This window comes from Salmo trutta, chromosome 13 (genome assembly GCF_901001165.1).
Source record: "Salmo trutta chromosome 13, fSalTru1.1, whole genome shotgun sequence".
Classification (NCBI taxonomy): domain Eukaryota; kingdom Metazoa; phylum Chordata; class Actinopteri; order Salmoniformes; family Salmonidae; genus Salmo; species Salmo trutta.
The window spans coordinates 77,092,622-77,118,641 of record NC_042969.1 but is presented as its reverse complement, the minus strand read 5'-3'; positions in this window follow the sequence as shown (position 1 = coordinate 77,118,641).

Sequence of the window (26,020 nt, the reverse complement as noted above, 5' to 3'; positions counted from 1 at the left end):
CATGGTAGCCTACCTCATATACGGTATATCCCAACAGCTGCCATTTTCAGCATTGCCTCCATGGCTTTGACACGTCTTTGACCGTGGTCCAGTTGACTGATAGAGGATGTGTTATCTGTTAAGAGACCATACTGGAAAGATTATTGTGATTCACTGTGTTTCATCACCATTAATGTGATGGAAGAGGATAGTATCGCTGCTTGCCCCAATGGGAGAAAAGAGTTAAAAAAAGTTATAATCATTGATGTTTCGGCCATCTTGACCATCGTAATGATAAGTACTAACGAATTCTTTCATCAGGTTGGCATTTGGTGTGAGCCTATGTTCAACTATCAATATCCTGTTGAAGTTATTACTTTTCGAATATTCCTTTGACGCATAACTTTCTTGCACACACTCCGATGACATGTGCATGCAATTAAAAGTAAATATCGGACCATCAAATAATTGGCATATACATTACTCTTACACAATTTCCAAGTGGGCGAGGATATTGGAAATGTAATTTAAGCCTATTGGATGACAACTTGTTTTTAACCAGAACAGAAGAATTTATAACTGACTTTTTCTGACATAATATAGGTACAGTAGATCCGCTTATTGTACGGGATATTTTTAAATGTGCCTTTAGAGGCCATGGAATTCAACATCTTTAAAACAAAAGCAATTTAAGTCAAAATAATTCATATTAACAAAGGAAATAGAGGGACTAACAGTACAAATAGATAGCAATACAAACTGTACCATAGAGACACAGAATACGTTAGAGGAAAAACGAAAAGAAATGGATGAACTTATTCAAGAAAAATCAAGTGTAAAATATTATAAAAATAAAGCGAACTGGATGGAATATTGGGAAAAATGCACCGAATCATTTTTTAAATCTTCAACATAGAAATGCTAAAATAAATTACTTTAAACTTCTTACAAATGACTCACCCATGATTCACCAAATAATATTTTTAAAAAGGAAGCAAAGTACGTTAAGCATATGTTTTCATTTCAGGCTCTTCCATCTCCACTAACCGAAGTTAATTGTAAGGATTTGTTTCCTATTAATGACGTAAAATGAACAGCTGTACAGAAAGACTCATGTGAAGGCCAAACTACAGAGGAGGAACTTCTTGATGAAATTAAAGCCTTTAAGTCCAGGGCTGGATGGCATATTAGTTGAGGTATAATAAACCTTTTTGTATGAACTCAGAGGACCATTATTAGAATGGTTTAAAAATGGTAGATTATCAGATACTCAACAAGAAGGTCTGATTTCATTATTACTGAAACAGGAACCAAGTGGTAAATATTAAGATCCAGGCCATTTAAAAAATCTGAGTCCCATTACACTTCAGTGTTGTGACTAGTGATGCACTGCTATTACATTTTTGGCCGATACCGACATCCCAAATTTTCCTTGCCCCCAAAAATGATACCATAACCGATAGAAAAAAAATTGCCGGCCTTTTAAACATTCTAGTACAGTTAAATAGTTAACACACACACATGGATGCAGCAGTCTAAGTCACTGCATCTCAGTGCAAGAGGCGTCACTACAGTCCCTGGTTCGAATCCAGGCTGTATCACATCCAGCCGTGATTGGGAGTCCCATGGGGCGACACACAATTGGCCCAGGATCTTCTGGGTTTGGCAGGGGTAGGCCGTCATTGTAAATAAGAATTTGTTCTTAACTGACTTGCCTAAATATATAAAGGTCACACACACACACACCACACTGACCAAAATGTTATTTTGTTGGCATTTACGTATGTCCCCATTACCAGTAAAACATAATCAAAATCTAATTCTTTCACTTACTTGCTGTGCTGTTTTGTTGTTCATTTGTTCAGTCGTTTCATTCTCAACCAGGATTTCTATTTAACGTTGTTTGGGTCTTTGCATGTCAAAAAATATATAGTTGAAGTTGGAAGTTTACATACACCTTAGCCAAATATGTTTTTCACAATTCCTGACATTTAATCCTAGTAAAAATGCCCTGTCTTAGGTCAGTTAGGATCACAACTTTATTTTAAGAATGTGCAATGTCAGAATAATAGTAGAGAGAATGATTTATTTCAGTTTCTATTTCTTTCATCACATTCCCAGTGGGTCAGAAGTTTACATACACTCAATTAGTATTTGGTAGCATTGCCTTTAACTTGGGTCAAACGTTTCGGATAGCTTTCCACAAGCTTCCCACAATAAGTTGGGTGACTTTTGGCCCATTCCTCCTGCCTGAGCTGTGGTAACTGAGTCAGGTTTTTAGGCCTCCTTGCTCGCACAAACTTCTTCAGTTCTGCCCACAAATTTTCAATAGGATTGAGGTCAGGGCTTTGTGATGGCCACTCCAATACCTTGACTTTGTTGAATTTTGCCACAACTTTGGAAGTATGCTTGGGGTCATTGTCCATTTGGAAGACCCATTTGCGACCAAACTTTAACTTCCTGACTGATGTCTTGAGATGATGTCTTCAATATATCCACATAATTTTCCTACCTCATGATGCCATCTATTTTGTGAAGTGCACCAGTCCCTCCTGCAGCAAAGCACCCCCACAGTATGATGCTGCCACCCCCGTGCTTCACAGTTGAGATGGTGTTCTTCAGCTTGCAAAGGTCATTATGGCCAAACAGTTTTTGTTTTATCAGACCAGAGGACATTTCTCCCAAAATTATGATCTTTGTCCCCATGTGCAGTTGCAAACCGTAGTCTGGCTTTTTTATGGCGGTTTTGGAGCAGTGGCTTCTTCCTTGCTGAACGGCCTTTCAGGTTATGTCGATATGGGACTCATTTTACTGTGGATTTAGATACTTTTGTACCGGTTTCCTCCAGCATCTTCACAAGGTCCTTTGCTGTTGTTCTGGGATTGATTTGCACTTTTCACACCAAAGTATGTTAATCTCTAGGAGACAGAACGCGTCTCCTTCCTAAGCGGTATGACGGCTGTGTGGTCCCATGGTGTTTACAGTGAGGGAAAAAAGTTTTTGAACCATTGCTGATTTTGTATGTTTGCCCACTGACAAAGAAATGATCAGTCTATAATTTTAATGGTAAGTTTATTTGAATAGTGAGAGACAGAATAACAACAAAATCCTTGTTGGCAATCACAGAGGTCAGACGTTTCTTGTAGTTGGCCACCAGGTTTGCAGACATCTCAGGAGGGATTTTGCCCCACTCCTCTTTGCAGATCTTCTCCAAGTCATTAAGGTTTCGAGGCTGATGTTTGGCAACTCGAACCTTCAGCTCCCTCCACAGATTTTCTATGGGATTAAGGTCTGGAGACTGGCTAGGCCACTCCAGGACCTTAATGTGCTTCTTCTTGAGCCACTCCTTTGTTGCCTTGGCCGTGTGTTTTGGGTCATTGTCATGCTGGAATACCCATCCACGACCCATTTTCAATGCCCTGGCTGAGGGAAGGAGGTTCTCACCCAAGATTTGATGGTACAATGGCCCCGTCCATCGTCCCTTTGATGCGGTGAAGTTGTCCTGTCCCCTTAGCAGAAAAACACCTCCAAAGCATAATATTTTCACCTCCATGTTTGACGGTGGGGATGGTGTTCTTGGGGTCATAGGCAGCATTCCTCCTCCTCCAAACACGGCGAGTTGAGTTGATGCCAAAGAGCTCCATTTTGGTCTCATCTGACAACAACACTTTCACCCAGTTGTCCTCTGAATCATTCAGATGTTCATTGGCAAACTTCAGACGGGCTTTCTTGTGCAGGGGGACCTTGCGGGCACTGCAGGATTTCAGTCCTTCACGGCGTAGTGTGTTACCAATTGTTTTCTTGGTGACTATGGTCCCAGCTGCCTTGAGGTCATTGACAAGATCCTCCCGTGTAGTTCTGGGCTGATTCCTCACCTTTCTCATGATCATTGCAACTCCATGAGGTAAGATCTTGCATGGAGCCCCAGGCTGAGGGAGATTGACAGTTATTTTGTGTTTCTTCCATTTGCGAATAATCGCACCAACTGTTCTCACCTTCTCACCAAGCTGCTTGGCGATGGTCTTGTAGCCCATTCCAGCCTTGTGTAGGTCTACAATCTTGTCTCTGACATCCTTGGAAAGCTCTTTGGTCTTGGCCATGGTGGAGAGTTTGGAATCTGATTGATTGATTGCTTCTGTGGACAGGTGTCTTTTATACAGGTAACAAACTGAGATTAGGAGCACTCCCTTTAAGAGTGTGCTCTTAATCTCAGCTCGTTACCTGTATAAAAGACACCTGGGAGCCAGAAATCTTTCTGATTGAGAGGGGGTCAAATGCTTATTTCCCTCATTTAAATGCAAATCAATTTATACAATTTTTGCCATGCGTTTTTCTGGATTTTTTTTGTTATTCTGTCTCTCACTGTTCAAATAAACCTACCATTAAAATTATAGACTGATCACTTCTTTGTCAGTGGGCAAACGTACAAAATCAGCAGGGGATCAAATACTTTTTTCCCTCACTGTATACTTGCGTACTATTGTTTGTACAGATGAACGTGGTACCTTCAGGCGTTTGGAAATTTCTCCCAAGGATGAACCAGACTTGTGGAGGTCTACAATTTATTTTCTGAGGTCTTGGCTGATTTCTATTGATTTTCTCATGATGTCAAGGAAATAGGCACTGAGTTTGAATGTAGGCCTTGAAATACATCCACAGATACACCTCCAATTGACTAAGATGATGTCAATTAGCCTATCAGAAGCTTCTAAAGCCATGACATCATTTTCTGGAATTTTCCAAGCTGTTTAAAGGGACAGTCAACTTAGTGTATGTAAACTTCTGACCCACTGGAATTGTGATACAATGTATTATAAGGGAAATAATCTGTCTGTAAGCAATTGTTGGAAAACGTTATTGTGTCATGCACAAAGTAGATGTCCTAACCGACTTGCCAAAACTATAGTTTGTTAACAAGAAATTTGTGGAGGAGTTGTAAAACAACTTTTAATGACTCCAACCTAAGTGTATGTAAACTTCTGACTTCAACTGTAGGTATGCACATCAGCATTGACATCGGTTTTGCACATCGGTGTTAAACTAGACATCGGGCCGATACCAATGTTGGCATTTTTAGCAAATATCGGCCGATTACGATATGTTCACCGATATATCGTGCATCCCTAGTTGTCATGCAAAAAATGTATGCTAAATGCATGGTGCATAGAATTAAAAAGGTATTGTTGGATATTAATTCTCCTAATCAGACAGGTTTTTTACATGGACGTTACATTTGAGATAATAAGACAAGTACTGGAAACAAAAGAACATTATGAAAAATCTGGCAAACCAGGCCTGGTATTCATAGCTGACTTTGAAAAGGTTTTTGATAAAGTTTGACTTGAATTTATATATAATTGCCTGGAATATTTCAATTTTGGAGAATCTCTTATAATATGTGTTAAAATTATGAATAGTAACGCTAGGTGTAGTAGTACACAATAGTACATTTCATTTGTTTGCAAGTAAAATCAGATCCAACAATAATATCAAGGGCCTAGAAATCCAGGGCTTAAAAACAAGGACATCATTGTATGCTGATGATTCATGTTTTCTTTACTTTTTTGTAACCTCTCTGGATTACAACCAAATGATGATCAATGTACTATATTACGTAATATCACAACTTTTTCAATGCCGTGTAGTTTACCAATAAAAATGGTCTGAAGTGGACATACTTGGTATTCATTTCCTGAAATAAATAAACAATCTCACTACAATACATTTTAATAGAAAGTTAGCAAAAATAGATAAGATCTTTCCACCATGGAAAGGACAATTAAACAGTCCTATTTATATAATGAATATGATTTCGGAAGGCAGAAATAATTAAATATTAAAGCATTAGACATCTCACTAAAGGCTTCAGTGATACAAAAGTTATACTTAAAACCGAACTGGTTCTCTAGCAGATTAGTAAGAATGTCTCACCCCATGTTCAAGAATGGCCTTTTTCCCCTTTATTTGGATTACAACCTCTCCCTTTCGGTTATTTGAAAATGAAATTATCTCCAAAATATCGCTATCTTAAAACAAGTCATAGAAAGTTGCTTTCAATTTCTGTTTAATCCACCAGAAAAGACAGAACAAATATTCCAACAAATATTATGGTTAAAATTAAATATACTAATTCATAAAAAAAAATATATATACAAATTTAAAAAAGGTATGATCTTTGTAAAAGATATCGTAAATAACTCCAGCAGTCCTATGTCACACATGCAGCTAACAAAATATATGGAAATGTCTGCTCTCCTCAAAATTACAACCAACTAATTGCAGCAATACTGCAAAAATGCAAGAGGCAAGTGGAAGGGAGAGAAAGTAAGGAACTTGTCTGCCAGCCCTGCATTAAAAGCCAAAATTGGCTCAAGACAATTGTGATAAATAAAAAGTATACCAGTTTATTTTATGAAAAAAATGACAACTGTGCCATATAGTTTGCAAAATTGTTGGGAAGAGATTTCCGACGTACCCATTTCATGGCACATAGTTTATGAACTGATACACAAAACGACAATGGATTAAAACATTTAAATTATTACACCAAATTATTGCAACCAATAGCATGTTATATACATATTAACTCAGCAAAAAAAGAAGCGTCCTCTCACTGTCAACTGCGAATTATTTTCAGCAAACTTAACATGTGTAAATATTTGCATAAACAGAACGAGAATCAACAACTGAGACATGAACTGAACAAGTTCCACAGACATGTGACTAACAGAAATGGAATAATGTGTCCCTGAACAAAGGGGGGGTCAAAATCAAAAGTAACAGTCAGTATCTGGTGTGACCACCAGCTTCATTAAGTACTGCAGTGCATCTCCTCCTCATGGACTGCACCAGATTTGCCAGTTCTTGCTGTGAGATGTTACCCCACTCTCCCACCAAGGCACCTGCAAGTTCCCAGACATTTCTGGGGGGAATGGCCCTAGCCCTCACCCTCCAACATGTCCCAGACGTGCTCAATGGGAATGAGATCCGGGCTCTTCGCTGGCCATGGCAGAACACTGACATTCCTGTCTTGCAGGAAATCATGCACAGAACGAGCAGTATGGCTGGTGGCATTGCCATGCTGGAGGGTTATGTCAGGATGAGCCTGCAGGAAGGGTACCACATGAGGGAGGAGGATGTCTTCCTTGTAACGCACAGCACTGAGATTGCCTGCAATGACAACAAGCTCAGTCCAATGATGCTGTGACGCACCGCCCCAGACCATGACTGACCCTCCACCTCCAAATCGATCCCACTCCAGAGTACAGGCCTCGGTGTAACGCTCATTCCTTCGACGATAAACGCGAATCCGACCATCACCCATGGTGAGACAAAACCGCAACTCATCAGTGAAGAGCACTTTTTGCCAGTCCTCTCTGGTCCAGCGACGGTGGGTTTGTGCCCATAGGCGACGTTGTTGCCGGTGATGTCTGGTGAGGACCTGCCTTACAACAGGCTAGCCTCTCTCAGCCTATTGCGGACAGTCTGAGCACTGATAGAGGGATTGTGCGTTCCCAACTCGGGCAGTTGTTGTTGCCATAACTGTGACCTTAATTGCCTACCGTTTGTAAGCTGTTAGTTTCTTAACGACCGTTCCACAGGTGCATGTTCATTAATTGTTTATGATTCATTGAACAAGCATGGGAAACATTGTGTAAACCGTTTACAATGAAGAGCTGTGAAGTTATTTGGATTTTTACCAATTATCTTTGAAAGACAGGGTCCTGAAAAAGGGACGCTTTTTTGTTGTTGCTGAGTTTATATTTGGAGGTTACAACCATCCCAGCTCTGCACATTTTGCTGCGAAGAGACAGAATCATTAGATAATTTGTAGCTTGTTTTTGGTCGAAGGTTCAGGAATGGCTAAAGAATTGCAACCTTTACCTGGAGGTAACTCTTACACTGCTGGGTCATTTAAAAAGTAATATTCAATTGTCATGACTCTCTCCTTGGTGAGGATCAAAGGTGCCAGGTCAGCTTGGCAAATGGCTGACAGATAGCCAGACCCCCCCCCTCTCTCCCAAAGGAGAGGAAAGGGGGGAGTTGGGATGGTTTTATGACTTCACAGCCGGTCATAATTGTATGCAGTAAAATACTCTTTCTTGCCTTCTAGTATTGGGAAAGGACAGTGCTATGTGTAGAGAGAGACACTTGCCGCCAAAACCTTTTTCTAAAAAAAGTGAAACGTTAGAACTGTAAGGATCGACGCTGAAGACGAGAAGCAGGTACAGGCAGTGAACATTTAATAATCACGGCCAGGAAAAGAATACGGACAGCGTCTGGACAGGGGAAACGGAAATGACAATAATGCTGACATGGGGATGAAACAGAGGAAAACAGATAGATATAGGGAAGCCAATCAAAATGTGAAGGAGTCCTGGTGAGTCCAATGAGCAATGACAGACTGGCCATCTGGAGCACCGGGAGTTTTCCCGGTGGGCCGGTTGACAATTGGGTCAGATGCAACGCAAAATATAAATAACCCCATCCCCCGCTTAAATAATAATTACAAAGTTGCTGTGTGTCTGACTGGCCCAGGCGAGTGGGCTGCCAGCCCACTGACACTGTGGTTGGGTATTACATCTGTCAGTCTCTCTCTTCCAGCCAATTAGTTTTGGTCCAGTCCATTCTAACTTTACATGGGCCACGTCCCTTTCCCAACTCTGTTAAGTGGTGACATTTGGATAAATAGTGGAGTGGAGCAAGGTAGACAAAATCCCTTGAGGCTGATGCAGCCAAATGTTTCAAAATGACAAATTATTTATTTTGCGCCGTTACCAGTCAATCATCTCAGCCTAGTGAGCCAGAAGGCACTGACAGCAGAGAGGAGAGAGAGCAGAGAGAGCATCCCATTGAGCCCTGCGATACCAGTTCAACTGTTAAAGCTTTTGCAGCTGAAGCGGTAAGACGGAAGACAATAGGGATAAGGTAAGCAATGTTTGGGTTTGGCTAGCTGGCTGACTATTTAGCAATATCGGGTGCCTTTTGTTGAAAGAAGCGCTCGTCAATGTCACTTTTCGTGAACCGACCAATCACAGCCTGGGCGGGGCAGGACATTAAAAAAAAGGTTGTCGTGCTACAGCAAACTTTAGAAATGTTGACCTCAATGTTATGCATGAATGGTTCTGATTATCGACAAGTTAGTACTTAGCATTAACAAATTAGAGACTAACCACCAATGTAGAACAAAACCTACAAAAAGTATAAATGTTGGTTGTGTATTTCTTAAACTGCTGTATCGTCCAATTGGAATTAATCTTATACTAGTGGTATATAGTATACTATTATATGACATTATATGAATATACTAACATTATATAATTAATATATTAGTATTATACTAAGATTATACTATTATATTGACATTATACTTTTTATTTAACATTATTATATTATACTAATATATTCATGTATAGTAATTACTCATCTAGGTTGAGGATAGTGCATCTGCAGTGGACAGATTGAGCCAAAGCCAGGATGCCACTGCCACCCCAATTTGTGATTATTTTAAGAGGCCGAAGTCAGGGGACCTAGATATGTTTTTTAGTTTCCGCCCCCAACCAACAAAAGTGGGAAAAGTCTGTGGTGCAGAAGGTTTTCTTTTGTAAAGATGGGACCAACAGAAAGTGGCTGTCATACAGTGAAGAGAATCATGCTTTATTCTGCTTCATTTGTATGGCATTTGCAAAGCCCACAGAGAACAGCCCTTTCATGAATGGAATGGCAGACTGGAAGCATATCCATCAGAGAGTTAAGAGCACGAGAAGAGCGTTATGCATAGAGGTTATGCTGAGGCCTACTTTCTAAGGTCCTCCAAAGGTAACATTGAGAGCCTGCTCATCGGCAGTCAGATGTCTGCTTATAGAGAGCAAGTGTGCATAGGAAGGCAAATGCTAGAGCGCATTATAGATGTTTTTAAAGTCATAGGCAAGAGGGGTCTGAGCTACAAAGGCATGCAGTCTGAAGCAGCTTATACGCTAGATGACAGCAGCATTGACCATGGTAACCTTTAGAGATGATCGTTCTGCTGGGAAAGTATGACCTGTGTATGAAAGAGCATCTCACTGCCTGCATAGAGTCTGGGTCAAGAGGGGGCAGAGGCTCTCTAATCACTCTATTATCAAAGACTACCATCAATAATGTCACTACCACCATCCAACACACAATGCAGGCCACCATAGTAAGTGAAATCCAGGAAGCTGGTATGTTTTCAGTCCAGATTGACACTACGCAGGACAATACAACACAAGATCAATGCTCTGTCATAGTCAGATATGTGACGAACGTCATCCATGAGAGGCTTGTGGCTGTGGTGAGATGTGAGGCATCCACTGGACAATACTTTGTCCAGGTACTGAGTGAAGTATTGGAAAACATGAAGCTTGACATCAGCAAATGCATTGGCAATTCTACTGATGGAGCCTCCAGTATGCAAGGCTAGGATGAAGGCTTCTCTGCCCTGCTCTCTGCAAAGTCCACCAATCAATTGCATGTGTGGTGCTATGCACACATTTGAACCTTGTTTTGGCAGACACAACAGAGAGTGTCTTGGCAAGTGGGTTACTTTTTTCTCTCATTAACAACACAGCTGTGTTCTTCCGTGAATCCTACCAGAGGATGAACATTTGGGAGAAGGAGAGCAAGGACCCAAGACACAGACATCTTGCTTCAATTGGAGGGACACGCTGGTGGACTAAAGACGGTGCCTTAAAGAAGGTCTATGGAGCTTTTGGAAATCCAGATGAGGGTCTGTATGTTGATGTCCTTTCAACCATACAAGATCAGAAAAACATCAACACTACTGAACAGGTCAAGGCACAAGGATACATTGAGGGGTTGCTGAAGTATGAAACAATACTTACAGCTCAGATATTCCTCAGAATATTTCAGGTCAACTCACCAGTCTCAAAAAATCTTCAAACAAGTGGAGTGGACATTCTGTCTGTGCATCGTATGGTTGTGTCTACAGAGGAGCAGCTGAAAGGAATGGCAAGAGATTTTGAAAACGTCAAGGCAGCTGCAGACACATTTGTTCAGTGGGTCAACAGGAAGTTGCAGGAACAGGATGAGGAAACAGAGCTGGAGTTAGAGACCACTCTGCCAATGAAAAGGGCTCGAAAGAAGATAACCATGCCTGGAGAGATGGCACAAGATGAGACTTTTACTGGGGCAGAGAGTGCATACAGGATTGGTATCCGTAATCAAATTCTGGATACAGTTATATATAGCATCCATTGGCAATTTCTGAGTAATGGCACTTTGTATGCCGACATGGCTGTTCTGGACCCTAAAAACTGTAGTCAGCTAACATCCAGTGCCAGTGGCCTTCCACAGACAGCCCTTCAAGAACTAAGCAAATGTTTGATCAAATTTGACAGCAGAGCAATGGTGGCCAGTTTGCAGAGTGAGCTCATGAGTCTGGCAGAACAGTAAACTAGGTTAAAACAATCAGGATTTGAAGAATACACAACCAGGACTATGGAGGATCATGGACCTGAAGGAAATTAAGACGAGGTGGAGATGGTGAACAAGAGCTGTTCGTCTTGCAAGGACTGTCCAGTATGTTGCTACCGTATTTTTAGTCAGTACAACCTATTAACCGACGCATACCACATCCAGGGCCTTGCTTACAAGTTCCTACTTACCCTGTCAGTAACCCAGGTAGCTTGCGAGCTAAACTTCTCTACTATGAAATTCCTGGAGGCTTTTATGCTCATGGCTACTGAGCGAGATGGCCCTAGACAGTGACCAGGTTATTGATGGCACTGCTGAGAGAAGTGAGCTGCTGCAGAAATTGCTAATTTAAGGAGGTAGGAAATATGTAAATTTTTATTTTATTCTATGACTTGCCTACTTACCAGTCTTTTCACCAATAAATGTCTCCCTGTATTATTTATTTTGCTGGTCAGATGGTTCCAGAGATTCTTGCCACCTTCCTGCCAAAGCCATTGTGCCAATATGTGCTCCTTCTAGCCATCCTCCTCCTAAGAACAACACATTCCCCTTGTTCTATTTTACATCTATTTTACTAAAGTTATTGTTATAAATATTGTTCAGTAATCTTGTTACATAAAGTGTGGCATGGGTTGTGTGGGTGGTGGTGAATCACTGGGGGGTTTTGGTGGGGCGGTCTGAGTCAAAAAGTCCAGGGCCATTTTTCATTCCCAGTCCGTCCCTGCCAATGAGCTCTGATGTGTGTAATGATTGTGACAGATGTGCTTAATGAAAGGCAGCCTGGCGCCCTCGAGTGCCAGAGAGGGAGAACGGGAGCAGGCGTGACAGTACCACCTCCTCCAGGGGCCCCACCGAGGCCGAGGCATGGGAGCTGGACAAGCCGGCTGGGGTGTAGAAGCCATACACGCCAGCTGATGTGTGGGAGCCTGATGAGCCGGCTGAGACTTCGGAGCCCGACGAGCCGAGGCACCCCTGTTCCATCGGCGGCGGCACCCACCAACGTCACCAACAAAACTAAAAACTAAAACCTCCCTGATGCTTCATATAGTGGTATAAGCATTCTGTAAGGATCGATGGAGATGAGAAGCAGGTACAGGGAGTGAACATTTAATAACCACAGACAGGAACAGAATACGGACAGTGTCTGGAAAGGGGAAACGGAAATAACAATAATGCCGACACAGGGATAAACCGAGGAAACAGACAGATATAGGGAAGGCAATCAAAACGTGAAGGAGTCCAGGTGAGTCCAATGAGTGCTGATGCGCATAATGATGGTGACAGGTGTGTGTAACGAAAGGCCGCATGGCGGCCTCAAGCACCAGAGGGGGAAAGTGGGAGCAGGCGTGGCAGTACCTCCATCTAGGGACACCTCCCAGCATCCCACCTGGGCGTGCCTGAGCAGTCGGCCGAGGCATGGGCGATGGACAAGCCGGCTGGGGCGTGGGAGCCCGGCGATCCGGCTGAGGCGTGGGAGCCCGGCGATCCGGCTGAGGCGTGGGAGCCCGGCGATCCCGCTGATGCATGATGTGGGATGGGAGCTTGCCGACCCAACCGGGGCAAGGAAACGTCTCAAGCTAGCTAAGGCATGGAAGCCCGGCGAGCCACCTGAGGCACCCTGGTTCCATTGGCGGCGGCACCCGGACCCAACGTCACCAACAACACAAAAACCTCCTTGATGCTTCGTATAGTGGTGTCAGCATTCTGTAAGGATCGACTCTGGAGACGAGAAGCAGGTACAGGGAGTGAACATTTAATGACCACGGACAGGAACAGAAACGGAAACAACAATAGTGCTGACACAGGGATGAAACAGAGGAAACAGATATAGGGAAGGTAATCAAAACGAGAAGGAGTCCAGGTGAGTCCAATGAGCGCTGATGCACGTAATGATGGTGACAGCTATGCATAATGAAGAGAGAGGGAGAGCAGGAGCAGGCGTGACAAGAACATTATTCCTGACATCCGAATGTTTGGAATGGTTTGTGGGGATCTAAAGAATAATCATGTTATATTGTTTATTATTTTGTGATGTCATTAAGGATGGTATATAACGAAATAACTCTAACTCTGAAAGTGTACATGTTCTATTTATCAATTTTACATCTAAATGTGGTATAAAACATATGATTAAGTATAAGAGTACTTTTGTGAAGATAGCAATTTGATTTTATTCTTCTAATCAGATAATTGTTTTATGTAAACTTTTGCTCAGTCAGTAACCATGCCCAAGTGAGCACAGGCATTGTGTCAGCGTGATGGAACGCACCCTTTTTACCCGAGGATAAAAGCTTTGGTAACGAAATTTACATTAGACCAGCAGACTGACAGTGTGAGCCGGACGTTACGAATGGTTAAATACTAGACCAGACAGCGTGGAGTGGTGGCTACACGGCTGAAAATGGTGAGACCAGTACATTGCCGGGTTACTACTGGCATGTAATGAGGCCGGGAGCTAAACCCTGAATAATTAACCATTGAGACGAAAAGACATGAGACTGTGGTCCACACGTTGAAATGGTTAGAAACTCTGAAGCTCTCAACCTCTACACAAGAAGATGAACTCACTAGACCTTATCATATCAGTCTGCAGCTGGTCTAGAACATTTGACTGAAGACCTGAGGTGGGAAGAGGATTCCCTTCTCAGACAACCGTTTGTACATCTGAAGTATCTATTCCAACGAACACTCCAAGACCAGCCGAGTCTCACACCGAAGTGGGATAGGACACTCAAACCCTTTTTGAGAAAGTGGTTCAACAGAGAAACGACGATCAAGGACAGCTACTCGTAAATATATACATTGCATTTCTTATACGAATGAGCGGTGGTGTTGGTGCTAAGTATTCTTATTTGCGTGAGCATAGTTTCCAAACATAATAATGATCATTTGAATCTCTCTGTCTCTCCCTTTCCCTCTCTTTCTGACACCTCCCCTTTTTATAACCAAGCAGTCATGCTGTTGTTAGTCGACTAGGGAACTGTTTCATTGTATTATGTTTCTAATCAAAAATCTAAACCATGTGTGTTTATGTATTCTGTGTTATTATTTAGTTAGGTAGTAAATAAACAATTAAGCCAATTTGTGTAGTGTTGATTCATCAATAAGGTTAGGGTTCTTGCGGATTCAAGAGGTCTACGACGTTCAGAAAGAGACTGATGAGGTAATGATTAATACGTGACTGTTATCGATATATAATTATTTATCTTCGAGTTTAATTCGGGTGATGGTAACGCGTTTAACAACTTCTTCCCCAGTGCCCCAAATTCCTAATGAGTTAATTGTTACATGATTCATTTAATCGAGTAACAATTAAACATGGTTAGTTGATTCGATAAATAAGTCATCATATTAATAATAGTCACGATGCAATCAATCAATAATATGATAATACTCTTAGCAAAAATGTTATCTTTAATTTATAATGTGTAGAATCTTTGGGAATAGAAAGGTTTAGAACTTCTGTGAAACGTCACGGCACAGCTGAAAAATATATGGCAAATAGAAATCAAAGCTGGGTGGTGTTCAGAGATAGATGGGAGGGGTTGAGTGGAGCTGAAGGATTGGACTAAAAACAAACAAAAGATAACTATTGTAAAATATGCTGTGTCCGTAAAATTAATATTGTATGTATACTGAAAAAAAATATGAACACAACATGTAAAGTGTTGTTCCCATGTTTCATGAGCTGAAATAAAAGATCCCAAACATTTTCCATACGCACCAAAATCTTATTTCTCTCAAATTTTGTGGACAAATATGTTTACATCCCTGTTAGTGAGCATTTCTCCTTGCCATGATAATCCATCCACCTGACAGGTGTGGCATATCAAGAAGATGATTAAACACCATGATCATTATACAGGTGCACCTTGTGCTGGGGACAATAAAAGGCCACTCTAAAATTAGCAGTTTTGTCACGCAGCACAATGCACAGATGTATCAAGTTTTGAGGGAGCGTGCAGTTGGCATGCTGAATGCAGGAATGTCCATCAGAGCTGTTGTCAGAAAATGTAATGTTCATTTCTCTACCATAAGTCACCTCCAACATTGTTTTAGAGAATTTCCTAGTATGTCCAACCGGCCTCATGACCGCAGACCACATGTAACCACGCCAGCCCAGGACCTCCACATCCAGTTTCTTCGCCTGCGGGATCGTCTGAGACCAGCCACTCGGACAGCTGACGAAACTGAGGGGTATTTCTGTCTGTAATAGTGCCATTTTGTGGGGAGAAATTCAATCTGATTGGCTGGGCTTGGATCCCCAGTGTGTGGGCTTGGCGCCCCTGCCCAGGCATGTGAAACAAATAGATTAGGGCCTAATGAATTTATTTTAATTGACTGATTTCCTTATATGAACTGTAACTCAGTAAAATCGTTGAAATTGTTGAATGTTGCATTTATATTTTTTGTTCAGTATATAAGCTAGAAGTAAAAGCATAAGTGTTGATGTCCGTCACGGAGGGGTGGTAGGGTTAGTTGAAAATAGTTAAGGAAAATATACAGTACCTGTCAAAAGTTTGGACACATCTGTTTTTTTATTTGTGCTATTCTACATTCTAGAATAATAGTGAAGACATCAAAACTATGAAATAACACATGGAATCATATAGGAACCAAAAAAAGTGTTAAACAAATCAAAATATATTAGCCCCCCCTTTGCCTAGATGACAGCTTTGCACACTCTTGGCATTCTCTCAACCAGCTTCAATAGGTAGTCACCTGGAATGCATTTCAATTAACAGGTGTGCCTTATTATGGAATTTCTTTCCTTCTTAATGCTTTTGAGCCAATCAGTTATGTTGTGACAAGGTAGGGGTGGTATACAGAAGATAGCCCTATTTGGTAAAAGACCAAGTCCATATTATGGCAAGAACAGCTCAAATAAGAAAAGAGAATTGACAGTCCATTATTACTTTAAGACATGTCAGTCAGTTCGGAACATTTCAAGAACTTTGAAAATGTCTTCAAGTGCAGTCGCAAAAACCAAGCGCTATGATGAAACTGGCTCTCATGAGGACGGCCACAGGAAAGGAAGACCCAGAGTTACCTCTGCTGCAGAGGATAAGTTCAATAGAGAAAACTGCACCTCAGATTGCAGCCCAAATAAATGCTCACAGAGTTCAAGTAACAGACACATCTCAACATCAACTATTCAGAGGAGACTGCATGAATCAAGCCTTCATGGCCAAATTGCTACAAAGAAACCACTACTAAAGGCCCCCAATAAGAAGAAGAGACTTGCTTGGGCCAAGAAACACGAGCAATGGACCTTATACTGGTGGAAATCTGTCCTTTGGTATGAGTCCAAATTTAAAATTTTGTGTGTCAAAGTGAGACACCGATTAGGTGAACGGATGATCTCTGCATGTGTGGTTCCTATCGTGAAGCATGGAGGAGGAGGTGTGATGGTGTGGGGGTGCTTTGTTGGTGACACTGCCGGTTATTTATTTAGAATTCAAGGCACACTTATCCAGCATTCTGCAGCGATACACCATCCCATCTGATGTGCTCTTAGTGGGACTATAATTTGTTTTTAAACAGGACAATGACCCAAAACACACCTCCAGGCTGTGTAAGAGCTATTTGACCAAGGAGAGTGATGGAGTGCTGCATCAGATGACCTTGCCTCCACAATCACCCAACCTAGCTTGGGATGAGTTGGACCGCAGAGTGAAGGAAAAGCAGCCAACAAGTGCTCCTGGGAACTCCTTCAAGACTGTTGGAAAAGCATTCCTCATGAAGCTGGCTGAGAGAATGCCAAGAATGTGCAAAGTTGTCATCAAGGCAATGTGTGGCTACTTTGAAGAATCTCAAATATGAAATATAGTTGGATTTGTTTAACACATATGTGGTATTTCATAGTTTTGATGTCTTTACTATTATTCTACAATGTAGAAAATAGTAAAAATAAAGAAAAACCCTTGAATGAGTAGCTGTGTCATTACTTTTGAGCAGTACTGTATACAAAAAATGTATATAAACTACCATTCAAAAGTTTGGGGTCCTTGTTTTCCATGAAAACATACATGAAATGAGTTGCAAAATGAATAGGCAATATAGTCAAGACGTTGACAAGGTTATAAATAATGATTTTTAATTGAAATAATTGTGTCCTTCAAACCTTGCTTTCATCAATGAATCCTCCATTTGCACCAATTACAGCCTTGCAGACCTTTGGCATTCTAGTTGCCAATTTGTTGAGGTAATCTGAAGAGATTTCACCCCATGCTTCCTGAAGCACCTCTCACAAGTTGGATTGGCTTGATGGGCGCTTTTTACGTATCATACGGTCAAGCTGCTCCCACAACAGCTCAATAGGGTTGAGATCCGGTGACCGTGCTGGTCACTCCATTATAGACAGAATACCAGCTGACTGCTTCTTCCCTAAATAGTTCTTGCATAGCTTGGAGCTGTGCTTTGGGTCATTGTCCTGTTGTAGGAGGAAATTGGCTCCAATTAAGCTCTATCCACGCATGGCGTTGCAAAATGGAGTGATAGCCTTCCTTCTTCAAGATCCCTTTTCCCCTGTACAAATCTCCCACTTTACCACCACCAAAGCAACCTCAGACATCACATAGCATCCACCATGCTTGACAGATGGTGCCAAGCACTCCTCCAGCGTCTAATTTTTTCTGTGTCTCACGAATGTTCTTCTTTGTGATCCGAACACATCAAACTTAGATTCGTCTGCCAGTTGAGGACTTGTGAGGAGTCTGTTTTTCAAACTAGGCATTCTAATGTACTTGACCTCTTGCTCAGTTGTGCACCGGGGCCTCCCACTCCTCTTTCTATTCTGGTTCAAGCCAGTTTCCGCTGTTCCCGAGAAGGGAGTAGGACACAATGTTGTTCGAGATCTTCAGTTTCTTGGCAATTTCTCGCATGGAATAGCCTTAATTTCCCAGAACAAGAATAGACTGACGAGTTTCAGAAGAAAGGTCTTTGTTTCTGGCCATTTTGAGCCTGTAATCAAACCCACAAATGCTGATGCACCAGATACTCAGTCTAAAGAAGGCCGGTTTTATTGCTTCTTTAATCAGGACAACAGTTTTCAGCTGTGCTAACATAATTGCAACAGGATTTTCAATTAGCCTTTTAAAATGATAAACTTGGATTAGCTAACACAATGTGCCATTGGAATAGAGGAGTGATGGTTGCTGAAAGTGGGCCTCCGTACGCCTATGTAGATATTCCATAAAAATCTGCCATTTCCAGCTACAATAGTCATTTACAACATTAACAATGTCTACACTGTATTTCTGATCAATTTGATGTTATTTTAATGGACATTTGCTTTTCTTTCAAAAATGAGGACATTTCTAAGTGACCCCAAACTTTTGAACGGTAGTGTATATTTACAAAAAAAATATGTTGGATTGGACAGTTACATTGATGGAAGCCACAATCTATCTATCTGCACTATTAAAGTTGATCTACCCCCTACAAAAAAAGTTAATATCATGATAACAATAACAGATTTATTTATTTTAGAGACTCATAGAGGCCCATAGATTAATGTAGAATCAAATCTCACGTCTATAACTGCATGAATCTACTTATCCACAGCCCCATTCCTCCTCTATCCCTTTCTGACCATGCAGGCTGTCCCGCCCTGACCATAGAGAGCCCTTGGTTCTCTATGGTGTAGTAGGTCAGGGCTTGACTAGGGGGGGTGTTCTAGAATGTGTATTTCTACGTTGGTGGTTTTGTATGGTTCCCAATTAGAGGCAGCTGGTAATCGTTGCCTCTAATTGGGGATCATATTTAGGAAGCTCTATCGCCCACCTGCTTTGTGGGATATTGTGTTTGGGCACTGCGTTGTCACGGTCTTTGTAAGTGGTGTGGTTTTGTTTCTAGTTTCACTTTGTATTAAAAAGATGTGGCTCTCAATGCACGCTGCGCCTTGGTCCGCTCATTTTGAAGTTCGTGACACAGGCAGCCTAGCTTGGCTGTGGTGTTTCTGACTGGATGCTCTGTGCTGTCGGAGGACCAGAGAGCTTCTATTAAACATGCAAGATGGAGCTGTGACAAGTTAAAACGACACTGGCGCCTAGCACCTCAACCATTTCCATATTATGACTCTATATTAGAGTTGGGGGGGCACAGCAGAATATCCCTTCTATCGATTATCTGGGCTAATACATGGCAGGTGGGGTTGATGATAGAGCGTTAAAATGTATACCGTGGCACGGTGGTGGAGGACCCATCCATCCAGACAGGGCTAGGCACCAGCCAGCATGAAAATTTGAGTTTTCAGTTAGAGTCAATTTCAGACGTCTGCACAGGGACTTTATAAAACATCCATTTACAGGAAACCCAAGTTGAGAACAGAAAAAGACTGTCAAATAGTGGCAAGTTAATGTACAATGTCTGTTTGGTTATGTGAGAGAGAGAGACTGATTCTCCACTACTTAAGAGTACACTTTACAGTGATAATGAAGTTATTAACTCCCTTAGGGAGTTTACACAGCATTAACCAAGCACTTATTTGACGTACAAACATTTAAAGTAACTTTATTATATGGTGTGCTATAAAATAGCTAGGTTTACTGTGAAGGTTCATGTGTGGGATTGTTTAAATTGCTTTTTGTGTCTGCGTGTGTGTGTGTGTGTGTGTGTGTGTGTGTGTGTGTGTGTGTGTGTGTGTGTGTGTGTGTGTACATCAGAGGAGGCTGGTGAGGGGAGGATGGCTCCTAATAATGAATGGAATGGGGTGAATGGAATGGTTTCAAACACATGGAAAGCAGGTGTTTGAGACCATTCCATTTATTCCATTCCAGCCATTACTATGACCCCATCCTCCCCATTTAAAGTGCCACAATCAAACTGGTGTACATGTATCAGTTCCAGTCTGATGACCACAATCCTGAGATTCAGTCTTTGATGTGATCTGGTCTCCTCCTCAAATAATTCACCAGACAGGTGTCAGCTCATTGAAGCCAGGAACACTATTCATATTTTTTTTAATGAGCAGATTTTCAGAATGGTTATACCATATGTCGAACTCATCAAAAATCATATTGCTCATAAATTCCTAACCCCTGTAGTAGTAACATCTTTCACAGTTTCCTGTAGTACCATCTTGCACAGGAAGTACTGAAGTGTACAGTAATCCTGTTATATTCACTTGAACTGTGTGTTTGAATATGTATGTAAAATTAACAGTGTGAGTCTCAGGTTGTGAGGTGTCCAAAGAGGCACCAGTTGTTAAAACGTTACTAAATAAACAGCCAAAGACACTTCAAGCACCAGCATCAAATGCTGATCATTCTCAGTGTTGTATTATATTTGGGTTCTGTTGGGATCTGCTTCAATCATTTTGTCTAGTTTGCATTCCCATCATGTCTGTACCTCTCTCTGTACTTCTCTCTTCCTCCCTCCTTCATAAGAGAGTGTGAAGGAGGGAGGAAGAGAGGGAACAAGTGCCTGTCTAGAACGTGAGGATATAAATAGACTTGGTTGGTGCTAAAGATAGACCAGAGCAGGTTTTAAGAAATGTTTTGAGACAAGCGACTGTTGACTGGAGCCCAGCTCAGAGGGAGAGAGGGAGAGAGAGATGTGTGTGTGTGTGTGTGTGTGTGTGTGTGTGTACATCAGAGGAGGCTGGTGAGGGGAGGATGGCTCCTAATAATGAATGGAATGGGGTGAATGGAATGGTATCAAACACATGGAAAGCAGGTGTTTGAGACCATTCCATTTATTCCATTCCAGCCATTACTATGACCCCATCCTCCCCATTTAAAGTGCCACAATCAAACTGGTGTACATGTATCAGTTCCAGTCTGATGACCACAATCCTGAGATTCAGTCTTTGATGTGATCTGGTCTCCTCCTCAAATAATTCACCAGACAGGTGTCAGCTCATTGAAGCCAGGAACACTATTCATATTTTTTTTAATGAGCAGATTTTCAGAATGGTTATACCATATGTCGAACTCATCAAAAATCATATTGCTCATAAATTCCTAACCCCTGTAGTAGTAACATCTTTCACAGTTTCCTGTAGTACCATCTTGCACAGGAAGTACTGAAGTGTACAGTAATCCTGTTATATTCACTTGAACTGTGTGTTTGAATATGTATGTAAAATTAACAGTGTGAGTCTCAGGTTGTGAGGTGTCCAAAGAGGCACCAGTTGTTAAAACGTTACTAAATAAACAGCCAAAGACACTTCAAGCACCAGCATCAAATGCTGATCATTCTCAGTGTTGTATTATATTTGGGTTCTGTTGGGATCTGCTTCAATCATTTTGTCTAGTTTGCATTCCCATCATGTCTGTACCTCTCTCTGTACTTCTCTCTTCCTCCCTCCTTCATAAGAGAGTGTGAAGGAGGGAGGAAGAGAGGGAACAAGTGCCTGTCTAGAACGTGAGGATATAAATAGACTTGGTTGGTGCTAAAGATAGACCAGAGCAGGTTTTAAGAAACGTTTTGAGACAAGCGACTGTTGACTGGAGCCCAGCTCAGAGGGAGAGAGGGAGAGAGAGATGTGTGTGTGTGTGTGTGTGTGTGTGTGTGTGTGTGTGTGTGTGTGTGTGTGTGTGTGTGTGTGTGTACATCAGAGGAGGCTGGTGAGGGGAGGATGGCTCCTAATAATGAATGGAATGGGGTGAATGGAATGGTATCAAACACATGGAAAGCAGGTGTTTGAGACCATTCCATTTATTCCATTCCAGCCATTACTATGACCCCATCCTCCCCATTTAAAGTGCCACAATCAAACTGGTGTACATGTATCAGTTCCAGTCTGATGACCACAATCCTGAGATTCAGTCTTTGATGTGATCTGGTCTCCTCCTCAAATAATTCACCAGACAGGTGTCAGCTCATTGAAGCCAGGAACACTATTCATATTTTTTTTAATGAGCAGATTTTCAGAATGGTTATACCATATGTCGAACTCATCAAAAATCATATTGCTCATAAATTCCTAACCCCTGTAGTAGTAACATCTTTCACAGTTTCCTGTAGTACCATCTTGCACAGGAAGTACTGAAGTGTACAGTAATCCTGTTATATTCACTTGAACTGTGTGTTTGAATATGTATGTAAAATTAACAGTGTGAGTCTCAGGTTGTGAGGTGTCCAAAGAGGCACCAGTTGTTAAAACGTTACTAAATAAACAGCCAAAGACACTTCAAGCACCAGCATCAAATGCTGATCATTCTCAGTGTTGTATTATATTTGGGTTCTGTTGGGATCTGCTTCAATCATTTTGTCTAGTTTGCATTCCCATCATGTCTGTACCTCTCTCTGTACTTCTCTCTTCCTCCCTCCTTCATAAGAGAGTGTGAAGGAGGGAGGAAGAGAGGGAACAAGTGCCTGTCTAGAACGTGAGGATATAAATAGACTTGGTTGGTGCTAAAGATAGACCAGAGCAGGTTTTAAGAAACGTTTTGAGACAAGCGACTGTTGACTGGAGCCCAGCTCAGAGGGAGAGAGGGAGAGAGAGATGTGTGTGTGTGTGTGTGTGTGTGTGTGTGTGTGTGTGTGTGTGTACATCAGAGGAGGCTGGTGAGGGGAGGATGGCTCCTAATAATGAATGGAATGGGGTGAATGGAATGGTATCAAACACATGGAAAGCAGGTGTTTGAGACCATTCCATTTATTCCATTCCAGCCATTACTATGACCCCATCCTCCCCATTTAAAGTGCCACAATCAAACTGGTGTACATGTATCAGTTCCAGTCTGATGACCACAATCCTGAGATTCAGTCTTTGATGTGATCTGGTCTCCTCCTCAAATAATTCACCAGACAGGTGTCAGCTCATTGAAGCCAGGAACACTATTCATATTTTTTTTAATGAGCAGATTTTCAGAATGGTTATACCATATGTCGAACTCATCAAAAATCATATTGCTCATAAATTCCTAACCCCTGTAGTAGTAACATCTTTCACAGTTTCCTGTAGTACCATCTTGCACAGGAAGTACTGAAGTGTACAGTAATCCTGTTATATTCACTTGAACTGTGTGTTTGAATATGTATGTAAAATTAACAGTGTGAGTCTCAGGTTGTGAGGTGTCCAAAGAGGCACCAGTTGTTAAAACGTTACTAAATAAACAGCCAAAGACACTTCAAGCACCAGCATCAAATGCTGATCATTCTCAGTGTTGTATTATATTTGGGTTCTGTTGGGATCTGCTTCAATCATTTTGTCTAGTTTGCATTCCCATCATGTCTGTACCTCTCTCTGTACTTCTCTCTTCCTCCCTCCTTCATAAGAGAGTGTGAAGGAGGGAGGAAGAGAGGGAACAAGTGCCTGTCTAGAACGTGAGGATATAAATAGACTTGGTTGGTGCTAAAGATAGACCAGAGCAGGTTTTAAGAAACGTTTTGAGACAAGCGACTGTTGACTGGAGCCCAGCTCAGAGGGAGAGAGGGAGAGAGAGATGTGTGTGTGTGTGTGTGTGTGTGTGTGTGTACATCATTTTCTTAAGGAATGTAGTGAAGTAAAAGTACAAGTTGTCAAAAATATATATAGTAAAGTAAAGTACAGATACCCCCATAAACAACTTAAGTAGTATTTTCAAGTATTTTTACTTAAGTACTTTACACCACTGCTCACAACCTGAAATGCACACTGTTAATCCTACATACATATTCAAACACACAGTTCAAGTGAATATAATAGGATTACTGTATATTTCAGTACTTACTATGCAAGGTGTTACTGCCACAGGAAACTGTGCAAGATGTTACTACAGAAAACTGCACAAGATGTTGCTACGACAGGAAACTGTGCAGGATGTTGCTACTACAGGAAACTGCGCAAGATGTTGCTACAGGAAACTGTACAAGATGTTACTACTACAGGAAACTGTACAAGATGTTACTACTACAGGAAACTGTACAAAATGTTACTACTACAGGAAACTGTACAAAATGTTACTACTACAGGAAACTGTGGTAGATGTTACAACCACAGGAAACTACAAAATATTACTACTACAGGAAACTGTACAATGTGTTACTACTACAGGAAACTGTGAAAAGATGTTACTACCACAGGAAAGTGCAAAATATTACTAATACAGGAAACTGTACAATATGTTACTACTACAGGAAACTGTGAAAAGATGTTACTACCACAGGAAACTGCAAAATATTACTACTACAGGAAACTGTACAATATGTTACTACCACAGGAAACTGCAAAATATTACTACTACAGGAAACTGTACAATATGTTACTACCACAGGAAACTGTGAAATACGTTACTATTACAGGAAACTGCAAGATGTTACTACTACAAGAAACTGTTCAAGATGTTACTACTACAGGAAACTGTTCAAGATGTTGATACTACAGGAAATTGTGAAAGATGTTACTAATATTACCATCTCATGACGTCACTAACAGTGTGACAGCTCCATGTACATGTTTAATAGAAGGCTCTCCAGTCCTCCAACAGAGAACAAAGGCTAGCCAGAAACACTAGGCTACAGCCAAGCTAGGATGCCTGGTTAAAAAGGGATAGAGGAGGAATGAGGCTTTGGATTTAACCTCCCTAGGCAAGCGTCCCACCTAGTCAACAGCCAGTGGAATCGCGTGGCGCGAAATACAAATACCTCATAAATGCTATAACTTCAATTTCTCAAACATATGACTATTTTACACCATTTTAAAGACAAGACTCTCGTTAATCTAACCACATTGTCTGATTTCAAAAAGGCTTTACGGCAAAAGCAAAACATTAGATTATGTCAGGAGAGTACCCTGCCAAAAATAATCACACAGCCATTTTCAAATCAAGCCTATATGTCACAAAAACCAAAACCACAGCTAAATGCAGCACTAACCTTTGATGATCTTCATCAGATGACACTCCTAGGACATTATGTTATACAATACATGCATGTTTTGTTCAATCAAGTTCATATTTATATCAAAAACCAGCTTTTTACATTAGCATGTGATGTTCAGAACTAGCATACCCACCGCAAACTTCAGGTGAATTTACTAAATTACTCACGATTAACGTTCACAAAATACATAACAATTATTTTAAGAATTATAGATACAGAACTCCTTTATGCAATCGCGGTGTCAGATTTTAAAATAGCTTTTCGGCAAAAGCACATTTTGCAATATTCTGAGTAGATAGCCCAGCCATCACGGCTAGCTATTTTGACACCCACCAAGTTTGGCCCTCACCAAACTCAGATTTACTATAAGAAAAATTGTATTACCTTTGCTGTTCTTCGTTAGAATGCACTCCCAGGACTTCTACCTCAACAACAAATGTTGGTTTGGTTCCAAATAATCCATAGTTATATTCAAATAGCTCCGTTTTGTTCGTGCGTTCAGGTCAGTATCCGAAGGGTGACGCGCGAGCGCATTCCGTGACAAACAAATTCAAAATATTCCATTACCGTACTTCGAAGCATGTCAAACGCTGTTTAAAATCAATTTTTATGCTATTTTTCTCGTAAAATAGCGATAATATTCCAACCGGGCAACGTTGTATTCGTTCAAAGAGAGAAAGAAAAACATGGAGAATTCACATGAACGCGCATCTCCAGTGTCACTGTTCGCAAGCGTCCCACCTTGCCCAGGGAGGATAAGCACCAATGCTTGATA